Source organism: Ambystoma mexicanum, chromosome 11 (assembly GCF_040938575.1).
Source record: "Ambystoma mexicanum isolate Mex_15411 chromosome 11, UKY_AmexF1_1, whole genome shotgun sequence".
Classification (NCBI taxonomy): domain Eukaryota; kingdom Metazoa; phylum Chordata; class Amphibia; order Caudata; family Ambystomatidae; genus Ambystoma; species Ambystoma mexicanum.
This window is the reverse complement of record NC_090934.1, coordinates 793,455,800-793,462,471: the sequence shown is the minus strand read 5'-3', so window position 1 is coordinate 793,462,471 and position 6,672 is coordinate 793,455,800. Positions and strand designations below refer to the sequence as shown.

The following is a 6,672-nucleotide window of genomic DNA, read 5'->3' as shown; positions in this document are numbered from 1 at the left end:
TGAGATGTCCGTCTGTGTGAAAAATTTAGATAGCTCCACATGCTTCACAAATGAAATCTCCCAGATTTCCATCTGCTTTGCTCGTCTATGCCATACCGCCCTGCTCGTGGAGTACACTGACATTTTCCACACGCTACTAGCAGTTCATGAAAGATACATTTTTTGCTGTTGCATGCCAGCTCTCCCTATTTCCTTAAACCAATCCCCAGTGAGGTGCAGCACAAATGCACCACATTTTGTGTCATTCTCAATCAGGTTCTTTGAGGATTTCGCATGAACCGCACCAGTTTCTTCTGCACACATGCGCAAAATGGCGGTTTTCAGTATCAGTATACATACATTGGGTTTCCAAAAGACCGCTAGCGAAATTGTTATTTTGCCCAAATGATGAAATAAATTCAATTAGTCTCTGTGTTGAGTATCTTTAGATATCTCAATCGTTTTGATACATTTGTAGTTAAAGTAAACAGTCACCCGCAACAGAAAAGAGGAAAAAGAGCAAATCTTAGCATTTTGTTTATTTCATGCTGACAAAAAAGTGTAGAAAATACTTTTTTTTAAAAAATATAGTACAAGGGATTTAACAAAAAATGTTAAAAAGAACCATTGTTGAAATATATGATACAAGTAATTTGAAAACAGTAGGTTGCTAATGAAAAAGAAAGCAAAACTGATAAGGACAATAAGATCCACAAGAGGTTATTCTTGTTTAAGAAAAAAGTTTTGTTAAAACAACCTGTATAAGCAAAAACATTGCATGTTTAAATAGCAAAAGGCAATAGAACAACAGAACAGTTTGTAATGTTGTTTGTACAAATTAAATTATTTGAAAGTATTTAAAGTCTCGATTATTAAAGCAGGTTTGCCTACGTAGAAGACAACAATTAGTGGTTGGCTTCAAAGTCAAGAAATGCTGTATTTCCAGTTCGTAAAAAAGAAAAGAAAAAACTCAAATAGTTTTTCTTTGCTGTTGACCTCTGTTACGCTGCGGCGAGACCACCTGTGGGGACTGAATTTCAAGAATATGCCTTCCTCGGGGCAGTTTATTTAATGTGATAATCCCTGTGAGGGAGGCAAACACAGAAAGAGAAAAAAGGATGTTTTCAGAAGTTGTGTACTGGCTGTCTTTCACTGCAAAGGTTCATATTATGCATTTAGTGTAAGCATAAAAGATGACTACTTAATTTGAAACTCCTGAACATACATGGGATTCTTACCACATTAGTTGGTAAAGAAGGAGCAGGAGTGGTTTATCCCAGAACAGAGACCCGTCATTACTGGCATGTGTGGACCAGCATTTTGAATAAACATTGTCCTTGGTTGTTAGAAAGGGGTCAATTCTTAACCGTAAATATTCTAAATGCAAAAGATAAATGACAAAAATAGCCATTTTATTGAGCACTTAGATTATCTATGTCACTGAGAGTTGTTCTGGATTGATAGGTCAGAAAACAATTTATGAGTTTTTACCGTTTGCGTCTCAGGGTTGCATCTATATTTGTTCAGCCTGAAGTAATTCAATTGAAGCGCGGTTTGAGTTGCTTTTGTGCCGTTGGTTGATTATTATGAGTCCGAATTGATTTGATGACAAATGTGTATCAGCAAAAAAAAATCCTAAAAAATAATGAGGGGGAAAAGGTACTTTAGGAGTCATGATGACTTGATCTTACTTATTCAGAGACTCAGACATGTTACATGAGTTAGCTGAGGTAAACACAATTGGATCTGTAAATCAAACGTTGGGTTTGCAAATAAGCATGCCGTATTCATCATGATGCTGAACGTGGTTAAAAAGCCTTGTTGTGCTGACCTCATGGTTTTAAGGAAACCCCTCATGGGAAGGAGCGGGGACAGAGACACCAGTAATCTCATTGTTGGCACGCGATCCGAATGTTAAGTAGTGACAATCTGCCTAAGTGCTGATGTCTGTTAGTGTGTGTGCCGATGCTTACCTTTCCGTTAGTTTTCACAGAAACTTGTGCAGTGCAGCAATCAGTCTGCTTCCACCTTCATTCCGACGAAGCATCTGAGAAGTCTGCTTCCAGGAATGATGTAGCCTGTTCATAATTGGTTGCTCCCTTCCTGTTTGGGGCGTATGCTTGCCGCGGATTGGATGTTTGTTGTTACTTCCTGAAATTACTTGGGGATGTAACTAAGGTTACATGAAAACAATTTGCTTATTGTAATAACCGCCATTTTTCGAAGAGAAAAGAAAATCTTTTTCTTCTTCATTGCGGATGTATTTAAAACGGCAAGTGAAACTTTTTCTTAATTACGGATAGGTCAAAACAAAAATGTCTGTTTGACGATGTGTATGCAACCATCCACGTTTTCAGTATCAGAGCATGCTAGATGCATATTTCATGGTTGCGCAAATGTTTTTTTTATCACACTTTGCGCCAGATGCCACAAAAAACAAATATCTGTACTGCGGACATGCGCAAAACATCATGTGTCACTCCTTGTGACTCGAACTCCAGATTTCTGTACCATGCACACATGTAATTTGTCATGTGTTATGTTAACTGTGCCGCAAATCACTTCATGGCAAGTTTTGCATCAGGGCTGAGAAACATACTTTCTCATGCATGTGAAACTGATAAGCACGCAAAATAGCGTTCCGTGATTGATACTATTTTTGAATCCCAGCCTATTCAAATTCAGCCTTACTCCCAGTCTCCACCACATCTCTTCTATTTGCCAGAGGAGCAGCAGCACCAGCAGTCAGGAACGCCAGCAGGACCAGCAGTTGGGGGATCACCAGCAGGAGGCACCAGGTCAAGGTGGAAAAAGAAGCTGATTCCCAACTGTATGCAGCCAGCAGCTGCAGCAGCACACCACCAGAGGAGGGGCAGGACCTGTTTCATGAAAGCAAGAGCCATTCCAGCAGATGAAAGCCTTTGCTTCCTCCTGTCCAATGTGGGCTTCAGTGAGAGCATGTTTGGCAGCCCAGCAACGAAGCATGCATTCCATCCTGCCACCACCACCACAGAATCAGACTCAGAGAAGGCCACCATCATCAGACAGCACAATGCAGTTGAGGAGGAGGCATTCCAAGGTGTCACTGCTTAAACCTCCCACTTTGCAGCCCTTTAACTTCCATCACCAGATAAGAGCCGGAGGGGAGTACTCCTAACCGTCAACACCAGTACCGAAGCAGAAGAGGGAAGCATCACCATGGAACTAGCAGCTGTTGCCACCACCACCATCACAGGACCATTAGTCACCACCACCGCACATGCAGCCGACACCACCAGCAAATCAGACCCTGAGGTAGCCAGCATCATCATTCAGGAGGATGATGAGGAAGATGAAACATCCTTCACATGGCTTGACCTTCCTTCATCAGTCAAGGGACCTGTCAGCAACGGAGAAGGGCAGCAACCACCAATGGCCCAGGATCAAGCACCTGCACCACTGGACAAATATTTGGCATACCAGCAGCAGCACCCCACACCACAGGTCCAACAGTCACCAACTGCACCACAGGATCAGTAGCCACAGACTGCATCACACGACCAGCAGCCGCTGATCACATCACAGGACCAGTAGATGCTGACTGCTCCACAGGGCCACCAGCTGCCAGACCAGTAGCTCCCACCATCACAGCTAGACCATGAGCTCCAACAATCACTGCTGAACCATCAGCCGTCACCACCACTACCAGACCAACATTTGCCAGCCCAGCAGTTGCCAGCATGACCGCTGGAGGAAAGTCATGGACCTGGAACCATTTTGCCCTTCCACCAATAGTTGACATGATCAAAACTGTTGCAACTGTCATCTGCCTCCACTGCAGCCAAGAAGTTAGAAGGGGAGTAGTTTCTGGCAAATTTCTGCTTGGCACATTGCCCATGTCTGATATGCCACGCAACAAGATCAAATGTTCCAATGACCCAGCAGCACCACTGACAACGACCACAGGCAGTGCATCCACAACCACTGCAAGACTGACAACCACAATGGCATCCACCACAAAGACTGACACAGGAGCAACAATGGACAGTGCTTCTTAAAGTGCCTCAGCAAGGAGCCAACACATTCCAGTGATGATGACAAGTATGCCACTGAAACACGCTCGACAGGTCACTGATGTTCCTACTCTATTGGAGTGTGGGATTCCAGTAGTGCTGACATAAGGCTGTGAGCTGTTCTTTGGCTCCTTCATCCAATCAAGCCAGTTCTGTGGGTAGCTTCTGTGGCAAAATGCTGCTTCAGAGTCTGTTGGCTGTTGCCCATGAACACACCAAGATGCACCACCCTCAAGAGTAACAGGCTATGAGGAACGAAGAGCAATGCATCAGGAAGACGAGTGGTCCCTCACCCCAGTTTAGACTGAGCAGAGGAGACGGACAGGGCCAGCAGGATGATGCTAAGACACATATACATATATAACTGTGATAGGGATTTACAATGTGCCACAGACAAACTAAATTGCATCCAGACACAAATATATACATATATATTCCCAACTAACCACCAATTTGTCTTTTGTTTTCTCTGCTAGGACAGGGCTCATTGTGAGGGAGTGGTGGCGTTTGGCGGGGCGAGGGATGGTGATGGGCCCGCGCCATATGATAAGATAGCCCTGGCAGACCAGCACTCCAGGAAGGATAAGCACCTCTTGACTGTATACCTCTTGACTGTTTTTTGCCACCCACACACACGCTCACAGACAGACAGACACACACACACATTCCCAAATAACCACCACTTTGCCTTTTGCTTTCTTCCTTAGGACAGAGAGTCTGCTGTGAGTGATAGGTGGCATTGGTGGGGACAATGGTGTTGATGGGACCCCCCTAAGAAGATAAGAAAGCCCTGTCAGACTAGCATTCTAGGACAGGATGAATAACTCTTGACTGTTTTTTGCCAATGTCTATCACTAACCATCATTTTGTCTTTTGTTTTCTTCCCCAGGATAGAGAGCCCTGCCAGACAATGACAACAAGACCACCAGTCCTCCACTTTGGGCCTCATTACAAGTATGGCAGAGCACGAAGAAATCGGCGGTAACAGAATTACTGCCATTTTTCATGCTCTGCCATATTACAGATGTTGTCTTGGAGTTGAGGATTTACCTCCAGCAAAATGGAGGTAAATCCTCCAACTCTCTGCCGAACAATCGTCAGAATCTGTGGAATTATTGCAGCAGAATTACCATGGATTTACACAGCCACTTGTAATCCGGCACTAATTCCACCGGACCAAGTGACAATAACAGTAATTCAGTTTGGTGGTATGCGACCAGATTTACTGCCCAGATACCACCAAACCCGTAATGAGGCCAAAGTCGCCCAATAACACAAAAACAACAATGTTTAGAAATACACCCATTTTCAATAGAATGCAAAAACACAGGTAACTAGAAATCTACACTACTAATATATGCACATTTACTTTGAAAACTTTACTTTTCAATAAAAAACCGTAGTGTTGGAAGGTAATTGAAGGTAAGGCAAGGAGCAGTACATCCATTTAAGAAATAAATGTGTCAAACAAAAGAACAGAATTCAAAACACAATACACAACCTTATTCACGTCAGCAACCTAACATCGCAATCGCTGCTTGCTTATCCATCTTGAAGGGGGTTGTTGGAAGAAAAGGTGGTTTGGATATCATAGTCTCTGAACATTAGCTGTAGACAAGCATGTCCTCTGTTCTGTCACTATGCCCCCAGCAGCACAGAAAAAACACTCTCATTTGACCCTTGCTGGGGGGACGCTAAGGATTTCAGCAGCAACCAGTGCCAGTTCAGTACACACATCCTTCTTTCCTTCCCAGTACAGTAGGGCTTGACATGGATACATAGATTTATCTTGCACAAATGCTGCTACAATATTTGATGCTCTGGCACATGGACTGTCTTCCTCAACATGAGATAAATCACCAGAGTCCCATACTCAATAGGCAGAAAAAACATACAATATTGCTGCATTCATCCCCACAGGGAGATCTTCCATCACCCTTGACTCCCATGGTGGGACCACTGCCTATTTATTATAATTATCTATTTATTTATTAATAATTCTTGTACCATCACGCCACATGCCCATAGGCCTCAGGGCATGTGGTGTGATGGGGCAAACTTTATTTACTTTGTCTTCAAGTGTTTTTGTACACATGCAATTATGGAGGCAGCTGCACACCATGGAAAGGAACAGACACATTCTCCCGGCACTGTAGGTCCAGAAAGTGGCAGTTATGTATAAGATTTTTATTTTTTTTATTTCACAGATCTGTGGGTCTGCCTGCAAAATGTGTTTGCACAGCATTCCCAGTTGCTCGCTCTCTCACGCTTTTCACCCACGACACATGTTCATCAGATTCCTTTAGAGAATTGGGCCTCATTATAAGTTTGCCGAACGCCAGTAAGCTACCAGCCAGTAAGCCAGTAAGCTACCGGTGCCGTTACTACCGGACTGGAAAACTAAAAGTTGTGCTTGCGGGTGCCTTTCTGCCCGCCAGGCAGAGCGGCACCCGCGAGCACAACTCGTCAGATGCACCCGCACCATTCATGAATGGTGCCTGTGCATCCGACCTCCCCATTCCCATTGAGCCCTATAATGCTCAAATGCGAATGGGTAGTAATGAATACCAGCACCCGGTACTGGGGATGGACCGGGTCCGCTGGGGTTGGAATGCCCCCGTATGTCCCCATTGCTGGGTGC

At 44.0% G+C, this 6,672-nt stretch overlaps 1 long non-coding RNA gene across 1 annotated transcript; it reads right to left on the bottom strand.

Moving 5' to 3' along the window:
- Nucleotides 1-654: 654 nt before the first annotated feature.
- LOC138504775 (uncharacterized) lies at nucleotides 655-2,031 on the bottom strand. Its single transcript, XR_011279962.1, has 3 exons — nucleotides 1,953-2,031; nucleotides 1,471-1,614; nucleotides 655-1,062 (listed from the first exon to the last, which is right to left on the bottom strand). It is a non-coding gene; the product is annotated as an uncharacterized lncRNA (long non-coding RNA).
- Between the last annotated feature and the right edge of the window lie 4,641 nt (nucleotides 2,032-6,672).